Consider the following 20,561-nt stretch of genomic DNA (forward strand, 5'->3'; position numbering starts at 1 on the left):
TATGTGTATGTGTCTGTATGTGTTACTGCTGATGAGGCTACTATTGCTGAAATATCTTGTCCAAATGTTTAGCCGATACAAATGGTGAATCTTTGTGTTAGTTTCTGGTTGTTTGTATTGCAAATTTAATTGTCTCTCATACTCTCGCTCTACCTATGTTTTGCAATCCTTAAGCTCTTGTCCTCACTTGCATTCTCTTGAAAAATCATATTTAATTTCCAACTGAACTCAGTCTATATGATTATGGCTCTAGTTTGAGCTTTTCTCTTTGCATTTTTCTCACTCAGTGTTTATTTTGTTGTTCTGGTTTGGTATGTTAATGGGTTCTTTAATAGATGATGGCAAATGTTTATGAGTAGTTTTTTTGCTGCGTTAATTGATGGACATGCAGCCTAGAAAGCCCAATGATGAAAATAATAGTAGTTTCAAATAGGTCCATGATTTTTCATCATAACCGTTTCCATCTTTAGATGGTAACAAGATGATCTTTTTTTTTTCTTTGCATTCTCTCTCTAGATTGGTGAAGATGCAAACTGGTTTTATTGAAAATCATGGTTATGTGCTTGAGTATAAAAAAAGCTCCATTTTAAAACGTGCATGTCTAAAAAAACTGGGGGCTTTATCTCAAATGACTACTATGTTTTGATTTCGTTTCTGTGTTAGTTGTTCATGTTGCAATTTTTTTTTTTGCAAGTGTTCTTATTACTTTTTTTATTTCAAAATTTGTATTTTTCTTAATTGCATTATGACTTCGTATTTTCGGTCTACTGTTAACTTTGCCGTTTGATATTTTGGCACTTTTTATCTGAAATGTTGCTTAGATGATTAAAATTTAAAATTTTCCTCATCATATATATATATTTTCATTGTTTTTTTTAATGAGTAACGTTGTCATATATGCGATCTCTTTCCTTTAATAGCTTTCTTTTATTGGGTCTTTTGTAAAAAAAAAAACTTTTATTAATTATATACGTTTTTTTTTCCACGGTTCTTTAGTTTGTTTCTAGATTACTTTGTGCTTGATGATGAAAATTTTTATTTTTGTATTGATATGTGCATTGATTTCATTTTTAGCCTCCATCTTTTCTGCTCTCACCATCTTTGGTACTCACCATTATTTTATTTTATTTATTTATTTATTACTATTTTCTCATGTTGGCTGTGGTGATGATGATCTGTGTTTGCTGTTGGTGGTGGTGAATGCCAAAGGTGATGGTTGAAGTTGTGGTGTTTAAACCTTGAAGATGTGATTGGTTCTTAATGAATTTTCAATGTTCATGAAATTTCTAGCATTAATCTCTGAGGGCATTTATATATTAAAATGGTCTCTTTTTACAGCTAGAAAATATATATTTTATTGCCTTATGTAATAATATGAAGATATTGTCATTTTTTTTTGTTAGTTTTCACTTTCTTTGCATGCTTATTTGCCCTGTGATGGAAAATCTAATTTTCAGAAGCAGTTTCATGGTTTTGCATTATAAGCCTTCTCTCTCTCTCTCTCTCTCTCTCTCTCTCTCTCTCTCTCTATACATACATACATACATACATACATATATATTGCTCTCTCTCTCTCTCTCTCTCTCTCTACTTTTTCACCAGAAAAAGTCTATTTTACAGAATCTATTGTGAGTGCTCTTAAGGCTTATAATGAAAATTCTCATGTACACTGTTAATGACCATATTAGCTTATGAGATCTGAGGGCTTTTGAATATCTAAGTTTGTTATTCTCTGTTTTATAATCCTTTATTTGCTTTATCACCTGTTAATAGATTAGAGGAAGAATTATTTAAAGATTACCTTTATTATTAATCTGTTTTATAATGCATGTTTTTTAACAGTACTTGACAATGCCTTTGATGCTTTTGTATCAAGTAACTTGAACCTGTTTGCAGTGCATTATTGTTTACATTGGATTTGATTTTGTCGATATCTATTTTGGCCCATCTTTGCTTCTTAGATTATGAACTTTTTTTTTGGCCTGATGATGATAGTTTTACACACGAGTCTTCGGTTTGGTTTTATCTTTCTGCTCCCACCATTATCAACATTCATTATAAGCCTCCAAAGGCCATTTGCTGCATATTTTGTGTCAACGTATTGTTACTCTTATTATTATTGTTGTTCTCTAAAGGATAGAATAAATTATCTGTTGGAAGTGCATTTATGGTGGTTTTGGTGAATGTCAATGGCAGTGGTTGTAGCGGTAATGGTTTAACCTTCTGAATGATGTGATTGAATTTTTAGCAAGTTTTGCTACAAGGTGGCTTCAACATTGTTGTTTTCTTGAGGAACTTGTTGGATTGAGTACCACATTGTTGTTTAACGTCTAGTCTCATTGATACTTTTCTGGGAATGGATTTCATTCTTTTCAGTACTTTTTTTTATTCAAACCTTTGTTGTAAATATTGTATTTTGTTTCTCTTTGTAAAATTGTATTATATCTTTCTTCTTTTGATGTGTTCTCTGGAATTTGTATCTTAGATTGGACAGTTTTAGTCTACAATTTATTTCTAATACTTTACAATACTATTAAAATAGATTTAGTTATGATTTCTTGTTAAAATTCATTTATTTGTAATTTACTTTTCTAAAATGTTCTTACAGTGGCAAAATCTATTTTTATATGCTAGAGTAAATTGATTTTTTCTTCCCCAAGTTATCATTCTCTTGCATCTGATAATGGTGAAAAGCAATTTTAGAAATTAAATGAATTGTCTTTAATCTCTTATGCCTCTCTAATTCTCTTATTTATGTTATTTTTCCCTTTCAGTTGAAAATTATGAAATTCATGATTATGCTTTGAGCGTATAAAAAAAGATTGTTTTAAAATGATTTGTAAACGTTTGTTGCATCTCTAAAAGCCCTTTTTTATTTATTAATAGCCGTTTGATATCTCAAATTACTGGTATGTTATTCTCTTCTTTGTCAGTCCTTTATGGTGTAATTTTGTTTATCATTTATATAGCAGTTTTTGTATTTTTTTAATCTTAATGTACTTACTAAGGTTGATGTCGATTGATATTTTTTCTCCTAATGAGCAGTATTTAATTTTCCCTTTTTTTTCTTATTAAATTTATTCTTTAACAGTTTATAGTGAGTCTACAAATTATTGGTGGTTATTTGTCAATCTTTGGTTTTGCTCGATTATGCAGGTTGTGGGTTTAGCTGTTGTTTGTGTTATATGTTTCACCTCTAATGCTTTTGCAGGCAGCAAGAGTAGCTGATTATAGTATTGGGAGTAAGTTGCTGCAGCATTTTGTTCTTGAGGAGAACATGTTGGAGGTTGACTGTCCCTGTGTCACCCCAGAGGTTGTTCTCAAAGCATCTGGTCATGTTGATAAATTTATTGACCTTATGGTTAAAGATGAGAAAACTGGGACTTTCTATCGTGCCGACCACTTGCTCAAGGACTTCTGTAGTGAAAAGCTTCAAAAAGACCTTTCCATAACTGCCAAGGAGGTTGCAGAACTGAAGCGCATACTTGCTGTTTTGGATGATCTTTTAGCTGAAGAGCTGGGTGCCAAACTTAAGGAGTATGGCATTACAGCTCCAGACACTAAGAATCCACTTTCTGATCCATATCCATACAATCTTATGTTCCAAACATCAATAGGCCCATCTGGCTTGAGCCCTAGGTGAGCACGTTACATTTTGGTACTAATTATTCTTAGCGATTCTTTTTTATTAAGACTCCTGTTTGGTCAGTAATGATATGTAATTAAATCTCCTCTGCTGTAGGTTCATGCGGCCAGAAACTGCACAGGGCATATTTGTTAACTTCAAAGACTTGTACTATTACAATGGGAACAAGCTTCCTTTTGCTGCTGCTCAAATTGGCCAGGCTTTCAGAAATGAGGTTCTTAATTTTCTTTTCTTTTGATATCACCTTGTGGTGAGTTTGTTTTGCTTGTGTTTATATAAATTACAGCTTTGCATATTGTCTCTCTTTCCAACAATTTTCTGTTTCTTACAAAAAGTAAATGCTCTGCTCATTTGGTTAATTGTTGCCCAAATTATTGCTGTAGCTGGTCAAATGCTTCCAAAAGTCAATGGCCTTGGGTTTCTTGTTGGTAGAGAGTAGAATGCTCTCAAACTAAGCTAAATCTGATGTGTCTAATTTAATGCGGTATAGAAAGTGGTAAAATTAGAATAAACTGTTCTCTGATGTGTCTAATTTAATGGCTATGAAAAGGTTAGAATAAACTGGTAAAATTAGTATAATTGCAGTTACATATCCTGTTATTACTTTGTATATGATTTTCTCTTTTTATTAAAGATACTCTCTTGCATCTCTTGTTCATAATCAACTTTTTTTTATATCTCCTCCCTTAGAACACTAGGCAATATATATAATAATCACTTAGTATGTATATGTCAGATTTTATCACTTCCATGGCAGTATTGTTTTGCTAAGCAAGTTTTTTCTGTGTTGGAGCTAGTGTTGTTGTGTTGTTTATTTCTTTGTACCTATTTATATTATATAGGTTGGCGGCCGGAATACAATGTTAAGTGATGCTATCCATAGGAAAGTTCCTTTTGTGTCTGATTTGCCTACAATAATCTTTAGTGCTGATGTAACACATCCACAGCCCGGAGAGGATTCTGGCCCTTCAATAGCAGCTGTAAGTAATTACTAATTACTAATTAATAATCTTTTTGCTCCATTGTTTAGTTTAATTGATAACATCTCAATTGTTTTACTTGAATCAGGTGGTTGCTTCGATTGATTGGCCAGAGGTGACCAAGTATAGAGCATTGGTCTCCGCACAGAAGCACCGAGAGGAGATTAACCTTGATCTTTATAATTCAACTACAGATGATAAAAAGGGCAAAGTCCAAGGAGGAATGATAAGGTGAGTAACCATGTGTACATTCTACTCAACTTTTCAGAATCTTCTCCATTATGTTATTCTAACTCCTTTCTTTTATTTTCCTCCAACTAGGGAACATTTAATTGCTTTCAGAAGATCTACTGGAGCCAAACCTCACCGGATTATATTCTACAGGTTATTTAGCAGACATAGTAAATATTTGGTCTTTTGTCATTACTGCTTAATTAACTCTGTTTTGTGGTCTTTGGCAGAGATGGTGTTAGTGACGGACAGTTCAGTCAAGTGATGCTTCATGAGGTAGATGCTATAAGAAAGGTATGTACTATTATCACTAAATGATTGAGGAATAGCCTTTAGAGCAGATATCAATCATTTCACAAAAACATGGCTGTGACTCTTATAGTGTTTATGTATTTGTTTATAAATAGGCTTGTCGTTCGCTTGAGGAAGGATATCTTCCTCCAATTACACTTGCTATTGTTCAGAAAAGGCATCATACCCGCCTTTTCCCAACTGATTACAACAACCGTGATTCCACGGACAAGAGTGGCAACATTCAACCAGGTTTAGTCTGTGAATCCATTGTACCAATATATTTGTATAGCTAAATTTCAAAGGAAATCTAATTGATTTAACATTACATATAGGCACTGTTGTTGATACCCAAATCTGCCATCCAACTGAGTTTGACTTCTACCTTAACAGTCATGCTGGAATTCAGGTTCAATTTTTTTGCTTTGGTCATGTTTAATGTCTTTGTTAATTAATATAGAGTATTAATGAAAGTTATGTCTTGTAATATATACTCTTGCAGGGAACCAGTCGGCCTACTCACTACCATGTCTTGTTTGATGAGAACAATTTCCCTGCTAATGCCTTGCAAGTTCTCACCAAAAATCTCTGCTACACTTAAATACTATTCATTTTCATCTTTTGTTCTCCGATTCCAACATTCTATTGTGAACTACTTTTGTTGTTCCTATTCATGACCTGATACAGGCATTTAAGAGGCATAATGTTATGTTATTTTTTTTTTTGTAGGATGGAAGGAGCAATGTGCCAAGTACTCTCCTTACTCCACATACTTTGAGGGCAGACTCAGCTCTGCCATGCCAAACTCTGTGTACAACCAAAGTAACAACTCAGAAAATGGAAACCATTCTAACATCATCTGAACAGGTGGGCTTTTTATTTCCCTTGTGCACACTATAAATGATTAATGGAAAGATTGTAGTACTTTTATTACTACCAATTTTATCTATTAAGTGGTAGCTGCTAGATCTGTTATGGTTTTCTATGAATCTGTTAGTCTTACTCGAATTTTTAGCTCATTATAAGTGATGTATTCTCTTCTTCTATTTAACACTTCTATATATTTCAATAAAGTTCAGATCATTCATTCTCTATCCTCTCTGATTTTCTCATTCACTTTCATTTCTGAATTTAAAAAGACGATGCTTCTTCCTGCCCTTCTTTATTATTGAAATTAATTCCCTTGCTCATGTATGTTGTTCGGTGTGATTATATGCTGAATATCATTCCTTGTATTTTCTCCTGTGTGAATTGATTTTATTATTAATTTTTAAATTCTATACAAGTGTAACTTAAATAAGTATGTGAATATTTTAGCATGATCTAGAATATGATATTTTAGTCATAAATTTACAAATTGGATATTGTTGTTAGAAAGTTATTTAGTAGACTTTGTCTGTTTTTAGTTAGTGAACACAGGAAAGGAAAGGGCAAGTTAGCTAATCTCTGCCTCTATTTTGGGTAGTGAATGCTTTTTCGTATGAGACTAAATTTTTTTTTTTGTTGTATTTTAAGTTGTGGATAACAATTGGTTTTTATTTTTTAAGATAACAATTGGTTTTTGTGCTGTGGATCATTAGATCTGTTTTATTAACATAAGGATGTAATATTTGCTTCTACATTTACTATCATTCTAGTCATAGAAATTTAGTATAGTTTAGTTACAAGTAATTTAGTTGCTGCTGTTGACAATTTGTGGTATCTAAAAGATGGAATACATACTGTAGTCTTGAAAAAACTTTCAGAAAATGGTAAGAGCTATGTGGGTTTTACAGTTTTATTTTTGTATGATACTTCAAGCACTGATTTGTAGACTTATCTCAGTTTTTGGTGGATCCTACTCCATTTTCTAGGATCTTGCAGGCAAAGGACACCAAGTGAATTAGATAGAGAGGTTAAGAACTTGAAGGTGGCATTTACTGACCTGTTTTTGAAGCATAACACTTTCAAAGAAACTGCAAAGCCATCGAAATATTGATGCAAAGAATGGAAGAATGTATTTCACTAATTTTTTTTATACATTTTTTGTTTTGTATTTAGTGATAAAGGAATCTGAATTGGGCATAAATTATGTTGTAATATGATTTCTTAATCCTAGACTAGTAGACTAAATATTGTAATTACATTTGAGTAATTAATAAAAATCTATTTATGTTACCTTATTTGGCTTCAACTTTCATATTTGTTTTCCTAGTTTTGTGTAAGTAAAAAAAGATTATGTTTCTCTAAGCTAATATAACACATGTGTTATACTAAAGTGTAGTATAACACAAATAATGTGTTATACTAAAGTTTAGTATAACACAAAAAATGTGTTATACTAAAGTGTAGTATAACACAAAAAAAGTGTTATACTAAAGTGTAGTATAACACAAAAAAAGTGTTATATAATCGACTATAAATAACATAATTCAACACTTATCTATATATTAAAATAACATAGAAATTATGTTATCATTGACAATACAATAACACATCTGTATAACACTGATAAAGTGTTATGTAAAGGACCCTGACCTACGATAACATAGTCGGTCTTAACACATCAGAAAGTGTTATCGTATGTTTTGATAACACATTTTCGGTGTTATTAAAAGCATTTTTTCTTGTAGTGATACAATAACAACCATAAAAAGTAAACTTTTTACCTCTTGTTGTTCTTGCTCTAGGGTTTGATGTTTGTACTAGCTTTGAGTCCTTCAAAACTCTTTCAATACCTTAACCAACTCCCCCCAACAACATAGATAGTTAGCAATTGAAAGACCTATGGTTAAAAACTTTACAAAGTCAAGTTTTTTGAAACTTTACCTTAGAGAAACCCTTCCTAGACCAAAGCTTATTGCTTCCAAGCCTTCTTAGTGTTCATGAGGTTGAAGATGGAGAGAAAAAATGAGAAAGAGTTTTCAAAAAAAGATGAGAGTGAAAGTGAGAGAGAGTGGTCGGTTTTGGGGGGTTAGAAGGGTTTAGACTTCTCTAAAATATCCTAAAAACACTTGAGTGTTTTACTATCCACTTGCCTACTTACCCTAATATTTAAAAATGGGATTAAACTTAATTAATTTGGTCTACCCAATATTTTTCCCTCACATGGTTGGCCACCCTTTATTTATATATGTGATTATATATATAAATACTTCCTAAGAAGAAAAATCTAATTTGACTTCCTATAACCTTTTTCACTCTTATTAAGTTTTAAAAACAAAACAATAATTAAATTAAATGTCTCTCACATTTAATTTAATTAATCACAATAAATTTTAACCAAAAGTCCATTCATAAAATAAAATCCCCCAATTCGGTAAAATTAAGCATTTAACACAAAATGCCCTAAAATTTCCATTTTCCCTTAGGTTTATTATTTTTTACCAAACTTCAATTTTTATGAATGTATTTTATGCCCAAAATATATTTTCCATAGTTTTTCATTTTATTTTCCGAGCTTTTTACTTGATCAGGGTTTTTGTGTTTGTCCAAGACCGAAAGTCTTATCTTGACTTTCAAACAAAAAATTCATAATTTGGCTAGCACTAACTCATGGAAATAAATTCCAAACAAATATAATATTATTTAAAATAATATTCTTAACTCAGGGAAAAAAAATCCTGACTCGAGTCATTTCAAGGTACTCGAAACGTAGGACGTTACACCTGCCTGGCCGCCACGGCCAGGGTTATTTTGGGAAGATGTAATGTGTTGGTTTATTTGTCACTTAGGTAGACCGTAATTATATTTTTTAGATGTAAAGTATATTCTAAACAGTATTTTGGGATCCCAAATGTTTAACTCTTTATGATTTCAATGAATGACCACATTTTTATCTTAAATGTCCTTAAACGACTTTTTATTCCAATTTAGCTACACTTTTAACCTAAAACCTCGATTAGCGAGCTAATGGCACATTTTTAACTCACTTAGTAACGACTCTAAGGAAGTAGGGTGTTACAAATAAGCTTAGCAGTAATAATTTGATCAACCAAACACTTAATCCAATATCAATAATCAATATAGTTAGTTAAGTGCAATCAACACTTCTGTTTATTAGTATAACGTTCAGGCCCAAGCCCTTAAGCTGAGGTCGGGATGCGTTCTGCTCACTTGCTATCAACCCTGACGCCCTTAGGCCGGCCTTTCGAATAGATATAGTCACATATATATTGCACAACACACAATCAGATGCAGCATATACAAGCATCCATTACCAGATATTCTCAAATACAGTTATAGCAATATTCTCACATATAGTCATAGTCATTCTCATATTTATTAAAAATGATCCATGCCCTGAGCACAACCCAGGGGTTGTTTTCTTACCTCGAGTCTTGAGCTGAAAGTATAAAGTGATCCCAAGCACGATCCCTAAACCCGAGCCTTAGCGGTATAACCTAGTCACAACGCAATAATGAATAACCATCAAAACCTAAACCAATTAAAAGCTTTAGAATAATATGCTAGCCCCCAGGACCTTGAATTCTACTAAATTAGGTAGTAGAATCCTTCTCGAGCCCTTACGTATGAGTTCCCGAGCTAAAAAAAATTATTTTGGCTACTTTTCTAAATTAGAGTCACGACGCACTACAAATCATAAAACTCGGGGCTCTCTCTTGGGAGACGCGGGCCACGATGCGCCCCAGTCAGTGTCACGATGGTTAGGCGATTTTAGAGAACTACCAAGCCATAACATGTACATGGGCCACGATGCTTGAAGAGCAGCGCGACAACTCGAACCCAAAACCCAGATTTTCCAGTATTTTCCCTGCGTTTTCCCTGAGCCAAACTTATAAAAAACAATCATAAATAAGAACCCAAGACACAATTGAGTCCCAAAACCTCAGTAATACTCTTATGAAAACACAAATACAGCAAGAACTAAGTCAAAACTCTACTCCAATCCATAACTCAATCACAAACCTAAAAACTCAAAAAAAGCTTAACTTATCAAAAATTGAGTAAAACAAAGTAAGTAAATATTAACTTAGCTGGAAAAATTCTAACCCCTAGCAACACTCCTTTACTTCCTAGCTTTAAGAACACTTCCAAGCCCTCTGCTCAAAGATTTCTTCTTCAATAGCTCAAAGAAACTCCTAAGTGCCTCAAGGGAGAGGGAGAGAACCATAAATAGAGAGAGAGAGAGAGAGAGAGAGAGAGAGAGAGAGAGAGAGATGAATGAGTGTTTATTTTTGTTTTGCTTAGTTCTAAAAGTTTCCTAAGGTCTCTAAGTGGCTATGTGTAACGACTCAGATTTTCAAGACTCGATAATGCGGAAATATAAATGTTTTCATTTAACAAAAAGTCTCAAAAACCCGTATAAAAAAAACTTTTTAAAAAGTCGTATGGCCATACTTAACATTTAATTACAAACATATTTTATAAAGAATAGAGTGAGCCTAGTTTAGGAAAATTACACAACATTTCCAAAAATAAAACGACTTCCCAAAAGGTTGGTCCACATGTACATTTGCAAGGTAGACCTCAGCGCTCACTGCTCTGCCTTGCCCTTGCTCTTAGATACAACAAGAAACAACTAGGTAAGTGTAATTCCCCAAATTTCCTAATGAGGTTCAGGGCCTTGATTAGGAGGTCGGGAAGGGCCATAATTGATTTATTATAGTATTTAATGATTATATGCATGTTTACGTGGATTATATTATTATATGATGGTGAATGCATGCATATGGACTCATATGTTAATTATGAGGGTAATTTGGTAATTTGGCCACTGTGGGCGTAATTGTATATCTTGGGTGCATGATTGTGATTAATTAATATAGCCACATTATAAGGTGGATTGGTTCGAGCTATCGACATGAGACGATCATGAGATGTAAGTGTTCGGTCTAGTCATAACGGGTTTAAGTTCGGGGCTCGGGGTGAGTCTCGGGGTGAATTTAATGATTAGAGCATTACCGGGAATTAAAGGGTAATGGGATATGGATTATTGGTGTTTGAGAATATTGAGAATAGTGGGAATTGGAGAGCGTTAATTATAATTAACGAGATAGGCGGGAAAGGACGGTTTTACCCTCGGAAGCTTTTAGAGGGGTTTATTTGGCTTAAGGGCATTATGGTCTTTTGACCTTAAGGATATATATCAGCCATTAAGGCTGTAGAAGAGTAACAAAAACAGAGCTTCTTTTCCTTCTCTCGCGATAGATTTTCTTCCTCTTTTCTCTTTGGATTTTCAAACTCAGTTTGAGGAATTAAGCCAAGGAACCAAGCTTAGCCAAGCTAGGGTTGTGCTCCACCATTGAAGAGAGTGTTTTTCCAAGATTAAGGTGAGTTTCTAGCCACTAGAACTCTTGATTTTGCTCTGTTTTCTAAGTTAAGTTTCAGCTGGTTTTGTGGGTTGGAAACTTGGGAATTGGTTGGAATTTTGGCTAGGGTGCTTGGGGTTGTGGTCCCTAGGACATGTGGAGATGGTATTTGGGTTCATTTGAGAGTTAATTTGATGATTGGAAGCTTTTGGATTGGGTTAGAAATGGTGGAATCGATGGAAGGAAATTCTGGGAATTGGCTGGCTGAAGGTAGCGCTACAGCGCCCAGTGTAGGGCGCTACAGCACTACCTGCAAGGAGGTTGGGCGGTTTGTGGTTCTGCCTTGAGCGCTGGGGCGCTAGAAGGGCAGCACTGTAGCGCTACCCTGTTCCTTCAAAACCCTATTTTGGGTGTTTTTAAGGGCTTTTGGCTTGGGGTTTCAATCCTTAAGGCCTCGGGGTTGATCCTAGTACCCGGTTAAGTGAGGATTGGTGTCCCGGAGGCTAGATATTAGTTTGGAAACTTATGTTGACCATTTTTATTGATGGTATCTTATATTTGGTTATGACTAGGTGACCGCTAAAGGACTAAAGGTTGATCGTTCTCAAGGGTCGTTCTTCAAAATCATTCTAGCTCGACTTTGAGGTAAGAAAACTGCACCCTGTGTATATGTGACATGCATGGTTATTATCGAGGCATGTTGGTTGATTATTGAGTATGACATGCATGGTTATTATTGATGCATGCCGGTTGATTATTATGTATGACATGCATGGCTATTCTTGATGCATGTTGGTTGACGATTAAACGTGACATGCATGGCTGTTATTGGTGCATGTTGGATTGCTGGATATATTGCATATGATGCATGAGAAACTTGTGATTAGGACATGCTTTGTATATTGAGTATGATATTATTCAGAGCTTGTGCCTCTGTGGTTGTGCATGGTCCTAATTGTACTAATACCTGTTAGTAAGCATGCTGAATACCTTGTCTATGGATATGGAACATGTGACATATGATTCGCGGCATGACTTACTTGTGTATGACACTAACTAGTCAGGGACCGACTCTAAAGTCGAGAATCGTGCATTGAATGGCTCTATGGCATTAATGCTAGATCGACCCTAAGGTCGATGAATCATGCATTGAATGGCTCCATGGCATTAATGCTGGACCGACGCTAAAGTCGAGAATCGTGCATTGAGTGGCTCTAAGGCACTAATGCTAGACCGACCCTAAGGTCGATGATCACGCATCGAATAGCTCCATGGCGTTAGTGCGAGACCGACCCTAAGGCCAAAGAACTTATAAGCGCTTGCCTGGTCTACGACCAGATGACTATAGCCAAGGTATATGACCCCGGTGACTGTTTGTCACATGGCTAAGGGACGTTGTCCATAGTTTCGACTCTAGAGTCGTGAGGAAGGTTATGTTGGTGACTAATCACCTTGCACCTGTCCTAATCGAACTTAAGAAAGAATCACTTACCGGTTAAGCCCTGGTGACCCTATCGTCACATGGCTAGAGGGAGCGATGCTCATTATTGTGACTTTTGGCTATTGTCACCTATTTGCTTGGACTGATAGTCCCGAATGGTTAATATGATCGTTGTTGATATTATATCATGCTCTATTGTGTTTTCTTGCTGGGCTTTGGCTCACGGGTGCTACGTGGTGCAGGTAAAGGCAAGAGGAAGCTGGACCATCCTTGAGTTGGAGAGCTTAGGTGATGACGTGTACATATGCAGCTACTCGTCCGCCACGGCCGAGGTTTAAAGTGGAACTAGGGTTGAACCCCGTTTTTCCGCTTAGAACGGCTTACTGTAAATATTTTCTGTAATAGTCTTTGAAACTTTATTTCCGGGATCCCAATGTATATATTAAACGTTCTAGTGAAACGTTACATCCTAACCAAAGTTTTTAACCCCTAAACCGCTAATCATACTTAGTTCACGATTTTGGGCCAAATGACTCGATTAGCGAGTTTAGCACTGTTTACAAGGCACACCGTAATGGTCCCTGGAGTTTGGGGCGTTACAACTTGGTATCATAGCGAGCCAAGGTTTATGGTTCCTGAAGACAAGCTGGGCATGTACACTCATCACTGAAGATAGCTTCACTCAAGGAATGGTAATTATTTCTGTAGCTATGCGCATAGCCATTTGAATAGAATGTGAATGCTTTACCTGCATACTGTATTAGGGAGCATGAGATTCTGATAGAGCTTGGCTCTTGACTATATGATTATATGCTCCGTGAATATATATATATATGAGTGTGATCATATGGTTGCCTGTTCCATGAATATATAAATGTGTAATTGCATGCTGGGATTGGAAGCATGGTTTGAGTTTTGGAAGAGCAAGGATTATGAGTATGTATGAATGCCATGGGCATGTTTGCAGCACTGCAAGTGGTTTATGATTGTGGTGTGGTAAGATTTATCCCGTGGGGGAAAGCCCTTGATATGTTAATTGTGATTAATGGATCAAGTTATTGACTGCAGATTAAAACAGCAGGTTTATACTCAAGGCAGATTATGAGGCCTGGTGATAGTTATACAGGGGCTGGGAGTTACAGCCAGGGTATCAGTTCTTCGTCTGCGTCTTTGAATGTTCAGCAGACGCTTACAGATTTGCAATTAAGATTGCAGAGGCAGGAGGAAGAGATCAGGTATTTGAAGCAACAGCGGAGTCTGTTGGGGAGTACCTCTTCCTTTGCTATGCCAGGGGTGGCATCAGTTTCAGCTCAGCCTAGGGTTGAGAACAGATGGAAATTTCTCTGTGGAAGATTCCTCAAGTTTTATCCTCCAATTTTTGAGGGAGGCCTAGATCCATTCAGAGCTGAGCAATGGATAGGCATGATCAGCTCCATTCTTGATAGTATGGGGCTAGTGGGTCACGATAGAGTGATCTGTTCTACATGTGTATTGCGGGATGATGCCCGGACATGGTGGGAGGTAGTATCCCAGACTCGAGACACAGCTGTGATGGAGTTTGGGGCGTTACAAGGCACACCGTAACGGTCCCTGGAGTTTGGGGCGTTACAGTAAGCGAAAACGCTCAGTAAGTTCAACCTTAAAACAAAAGCATGTAGAGAATTAGGGTTCCGGATCCATCCGGACCCTACACAATCAATTTCAAGAATGCAAAAGCGTCTTGGCAAACTTATGGTCATGCCTGATAACAAATGACAAATTATTTCATATAAACAGATAAATTCCTGCACTTAGAAAATCCCATAACAAGCAGATATATTGGGAATAAGGGTTTGGACTACTCTAAAATATCCTAAAACACTTGAGTATTTTTACTATCCACTTGCCCTTATCCCTAATATTTAAAATGAGATTTAAAACTTAATTAATTTTATTCACACCATTTAAAACCCCACATGGCCGGCCACCTCTTCCTATATATGCATTTATATATATATTTTTTAATAAAGGTGAATCAATATTTCCTAAGAAGAAAAATCCAAATTGACTTTCTATAACCTTTTTCACTCTTATTAAGTTTTAAAAACAAAACTTAACACATAATAATTAAATTAAATGTCTCTCACATTTAATTTAATTAATCATACAATAAATTTTAACCTAAGGTGCATTCATGGAAGAAAATTCCCCACTTCGGTAAAATTAAGCATTTAACACAAAATGCCCTAAAATTTCCATTTTCCCTTGGGTTTATTATTTTTTAACAAACTTTAATTTTCATGAATGTATTTTATGCCCAAAATATATTTGCCATAGTTTTTCATTTTATTTTCTGAGATTTTTACCAGATCAGGGTTTTCGTGTCGGTCCAAGACCGAAAGTCTTATCTTGACTTTTAAATCACAAAATTCATAATTTGGCTAGCAATAACTCATGGAATAAATTCTAAACAAATATAATATTATTTAAAATAATATTTTTAACTCGGGGAAAAAAATCCCTACCCGAGTCGTTTCAAGGTACCAGAAAACGCAGGACGTTACAATACCTACAATTTATAGAGGTTACGTCCTCAAAACTTAAAACAAATGAGGATACAACTCCTCATCTTGTCTTCTATTCCCTAGGTTGCCTCTTCAATGCCATGGTTACACTACTGCACCTTTACCAATGGCACTGTCTTGTTCCTCAACACTTTTTCCTTTCGGTCTAGAATCATCAATTGCTTCTCCTCATAGCCCTTCGTAGGCTAAGGTTTCCTTTCTTCCCGAACCGCATAGCCCCTCGTAGCGGAGCTACCTTCAGCAAAAAATTATCGCCAACCTCAAACACCAGGGGTCTCCTATGTCGGTTGGCATATTTTCGTTTTCAATCAACCGAAGTTTGCAAGCGTTGCCTTATCTGTCGGATGTCCTCAGAAATTTGATCAGCCTCATCCGATCCAAGAAACTTTATTTCACTAGTCTCGTGCCAATGAATCAGTGATCAATATTTCCTTCCATACAAAGCCTCATACGGAGCCATCTTGATGGAATCATGATAGCTATTATTGTAAGCGAACTCTATTAGTGGAAGCTTTTCACTCCATGACCCTTGAAAGTTGAGCACGCAGGCTCTTAGCATATCTTCCAGAGTCTGAATTGTTCATTTTCTTTGACCGTCTATTTGCTGGTGGAAAGAAGTGTTGAACTTCAGTTTAGTACCCGACCTCGTTTGGATTCTATCCCAGAATGTCGAGGTGAAATGTTCGTCGCGATCTGATACGATGGAGTTGGGTACACCATGCAGTCTCATTATTTCTGCAATGTAAATATCTGCTAACTTATGTGCCCCATAAGTTACCTTGATCGGCAAGAAATGAGTAGACTTAGTTAGCCTATCTACGATAACCCAAATGGAATCGTGCCCCTTAGGAGTGGTTGGTAGACCTATGACAAAGTCCATAGTGACCATCTCCCACTTCCATTCCGGAATTTCTATGGGTTGCAACAATCCGGCTGGTTGTTAATGCTCAGCCTTTGTCTGCTGACAAGTCAAGCAGTGTGCCACATATTCTGCCGTCTCCTTTTTTATCCCGGGCCACCAAAAGTATTTTTTCAAGTCTTGGTACATTTTCATGGTACCCGAATGCATGGCATAAGGAGCATTGTGTCCCTCAAAAAAGATTTGCTTCTTGATCTCGTCATCGTCTGGAACACATATTCTGCCCTTGAACCCCAATACTCCATCTTTGGAGATATGGAATCCTGGCCGCCCCTCGTTCCTTACTTCGTACATCAATCCTTGAACCCAAGGATCGACTAACTTCCCACCTTTTATAGCTTCAAATAATGGTAGGCTCGATAGAGAGGTTAGCCAATTGATCGACTACTATCTCTAAATCCAAGGTAGCAAGGTTGGCTCGTAACTATGGCAAAACCTCTTTCACTATCATCATGTAAGCACTTGGTTGTCGACTCAATGCATCCGCCACCTTGTTTGCTTTTCTCGGGTGGTACAGAATGTCGTAGTCGTAGTCGTTGAACAGCTCCAACCATCGACGCTGTCTCATATTCAATTCCTTCCGAGTGAAGAAATACTTCAGGCTTTTTTGATCAGTGTAGATGTCGCAGTGTATCCTATAAAGGTAGTGCCTCCAAATTTTCAATGCAAAAACCACTGCTGCCAGCTCCAGATCATGAGTGGGATAGTTCTTCTCGTAATTCTTTAGCTGTCGAGAAGCATAAGAAAATTACTTTTCCGTGGTGCATCAGCTCTGCTCCCAACCCTTGGCCTGAGGCATCACTATAAATAGTATATCCCTCTGTGCAATTAGGGATTGTCAGCACTAGGGCAATCGTCAATCTTGTTTTTCAGCTCCTGAAAACTCTTCTCATACTTATTAGTCCATTCATACTTGATGTTTTTGCGGGTGAGGGCAGTCATTGGTGCAACTATTTTGGAAAATCCTTCTAAAAATTGCCGGTAATATCTCGCTAACCCAAGAAAACTTCTAACCTCATGAGAATTTTTCGGAGGTTTCCACTGCTTAATAGCTTCTATCTTGGCAGGATCTACCGAAATTTCATCTCCCGACACTATGTGCCCAAGAAAACTAACTTTCTCTAGCCAGAATTCACAATTCGAAAACTTAGAGTAAAGCTTTTCATCTCGCAGATGCTGGAGGACCAGTTCCAGATGCGTTGCATGATCTTCCTGGCTCTTTGAGTATATTAGAATATCGTCAATGAACACGACAACAAACTTATCCAATTGCTCACAAAATACGTGATTCATGAGATCCATGAATGTTGCAGGCGCATTGGTTAGTTCAAAGGACATCACTAAGAACTTATAGTGACCATAGCGCGTTAGGAAGGCCGTCTTTGGTATATCCGTCTCGTTAACCTTTAGCTGATGATAACCTGATCGCAGGTCTATTTTGGAAAATACTGACGCTCCTTGTAGTTGATCGAAAAGATCGTCAATCCTGGGCAATGGATATCGATTCTTGAGCGTCACTTTGTTCAACTCCCGATAGTCAATGCAGATTCTCATCAAGCCGTCTTTCTTCTTCACGAATAAGATCGGGGCTCCCCACAGAGAATGGCTTGGCCTTAGGAACTTCTTACCCAGTAACTCTTGTAGTTGCGACTGCAACTCCTTGAGATCAGCTGGAGCCATCCTGTAAGGAGTATTTGAGATTGGCACAGTTCTTGGAACTAGCTCTATCTCAAACACAATCTCTCGGTCTAGTGGAATCCCTAGGAGATCTTCAGGAAATACGTCAGGAAACTTTCACACGACTGGTACATCAGAAGGTTGTTGACCCATCTCCCTATCCACTATGTTTGCCAGAAAACTGATGCATCCGTCACTCAACATTTTTCTCGCCTTCATCGTAGAAATCATGTGGCACTTCTTTTCTCTTCGCATACCCTTGAACTCGAATGGTTCTTCTCTCACTGGGGTGAAGACCACTTTTCTGCGGTTGCAATTGATAACAACTCCATATCTGGTTAACCAATCCATCCCAAATATGACATCGTATTCATGTAGGTCCAAGACTAACAGTTCCACCGTTAGCTCATGACCTTCAACCCAAATTGATACTTCTCTAACCCATGTTTGCACCAGCATATCCTCTCCCGAAGGCAAGGATACCACACAAATAACAGGCATAGACTTAGGCCTTCTATTTAATTTTTCAACAAAGGATACAGATACAAAAGAATGCAATGCACCAGTATCCATTAATACAATTGCCAAGGTTTGAGCGATAGAGATCTGACCTGACACCATATCAGATGGTCCAGCTCCTTTGTCGCTTTGTGTAAGCGAATAAACTCAAGGCGAAGCTCCAATTTGTTTCTGTTGGTCATTTCCAATGCCCTTGCCTGGCATTTGGTAATCTTTAGCAAAGTGCCCTGGCTTTCCACAGTTAAAACATACCCCACACTCACCTCGATGGCGTCGATTACACTTGTTGCACAATGGCCATTGTTCAAACTCGTGTTTTGGCTGTTTGTTAGGACTAGTCGTTGCCTGATTGGGAGGTCCCCCTTTTCTTTTGTTATTTCCCCCAATAATCAGTCTTGTGCCACTTGGATTGTTTGTTCTCCTGAGTTCTGGCCAAACCTCGGGTTGAACTTTCCCCTTGTGCCATTCTGATTGGCCTGAAACTATCTGGGGTTGTTGGGAGTGTACCTCTTGTCTTCGTTCTTCTGTGGTTCTGGCTTGTCTAACACTACCCAAGACTCTTGGAAAAGAGCCCATTCCACAACTTTTGCATATGTCTCTGGGCCAGTTCTACTAGTGTCTACACACCTGGCAATGTCTCTATGTAGGCCCTTCATAAAACTCCAGGTCTTATTCTCTTAAATGTTCACCTGGTTCTTCGTGAACCTAGACAGCTTGTTGAAATTTTTAACGTAGTCCTACACGCTTGACGTTCCCTACTTCAGATTAGTGAACTCATTCACTTTGTGCTCGATAACTGCCTTACTGCAGTACTTGCCATTGAACAAGGTCAAGAACTCTAGCCATTCCATCTCGGCAATGTTATGCTCTTTCTTGGCTGCGTCCCACCAGATGCGGGCATCTTTTCTCAGCATATAGGTCACACAAACTACCTTCTCTCTCTCAATAGTTCCAATGAAGTTGAAGATCCTTTCCAAAATACTGATCCATTCCTCTACCATTAATGGGTCAGTGGTCCCCTCGAGCATAGGTGGATTCTGCTTGCCGAACCTTTCTGATATAGGTTTCGCTCGGGTAGCTCTTGGTGCTTCTACTGGCAGTACCAGTTGCTCAATGACAACCTGCGGGCCAAGGCTGTATTATTCATGGTTTTTAGGTGGTATTTCTTTGTTTTGAACGTTATTGGGTGGCATGGGGAGTCGTCCCGAAAAGGGTGTTAAACCTTTCAGCTTTGAGGGCATCAGAGTCCTCCTGTCTCTTTTGTCCTCTTTCAATTTGGGTTCCCTGCATCTCCACTACCCTTTGTAGATTATTCATCTACTCGGCTATCTCGCGAACTCTAGCAGCTTGGTTTGGAGCTCTAGCGGAAGGCGCATTCTAAGCTCTAGCAGTAGGTGCGGCCTGACTTCGACCAGCAGTACCTCTTCCTCTCTGAGCTCTTCTCCTTACCATTTTTGTTTGATTTAAAAATCATAAAGCTCCTAAGTACATAGGGACGAGAAGTTAATACCAACGCAGATTACCTTTTCCCTTTCGGTAGCCACCACAAAGTCAAAGATCCTCTATCTGAGTTGCCAGATTTGGTTCTGGCTGTACTCTTTGTCCTCGGCCTCGACCATTCCTCTGCCTCAGCCACGACCTGCATCTTGGTCAATGGTCGCTCTCTCGGCTAGGTCTAGATGATTAACAACTCGACCTCCCCTGGCTCAAGTGTTAGGCACCATCGCAAGTCTTTATACCACAATGTATAGTAAGGAAGAATACTAACCTAGCAATAGAAATAAGCATACCAATTTTTCTCATAAACAAAAAAGAACCACAATGATTCGACTCAAAACAGGTAGTCATAATATTCAAGGATATAACCTAGCAATACAAAATGATCATGAAAGATCATGCCATAAGATTTTAGTTAGCAGGATGATAAATCCAGAAAGAGAACCCTAACTACACGTTGGGTTTCTACATCTGCCTGTTATAACTACACCAAAGTCCTACAACCTAGTAGGTTTGCAAGGTCTTTAAAAAAAGTATCAACAAGA

This window comes from Humulus lupulus, chromosome X (assembly GCF_963169125.1).
Source record: "Humulus lupulus chromosome X, drHumLupu1.1, whole genome shotgun sequence".
NCBI classification, from domain to species: Eukaryota; Viridiplantae; Streptophyta; class Magnoliopsida; order Rosales; family Cannabaceae; genus Humulus; species Humulus lupulus.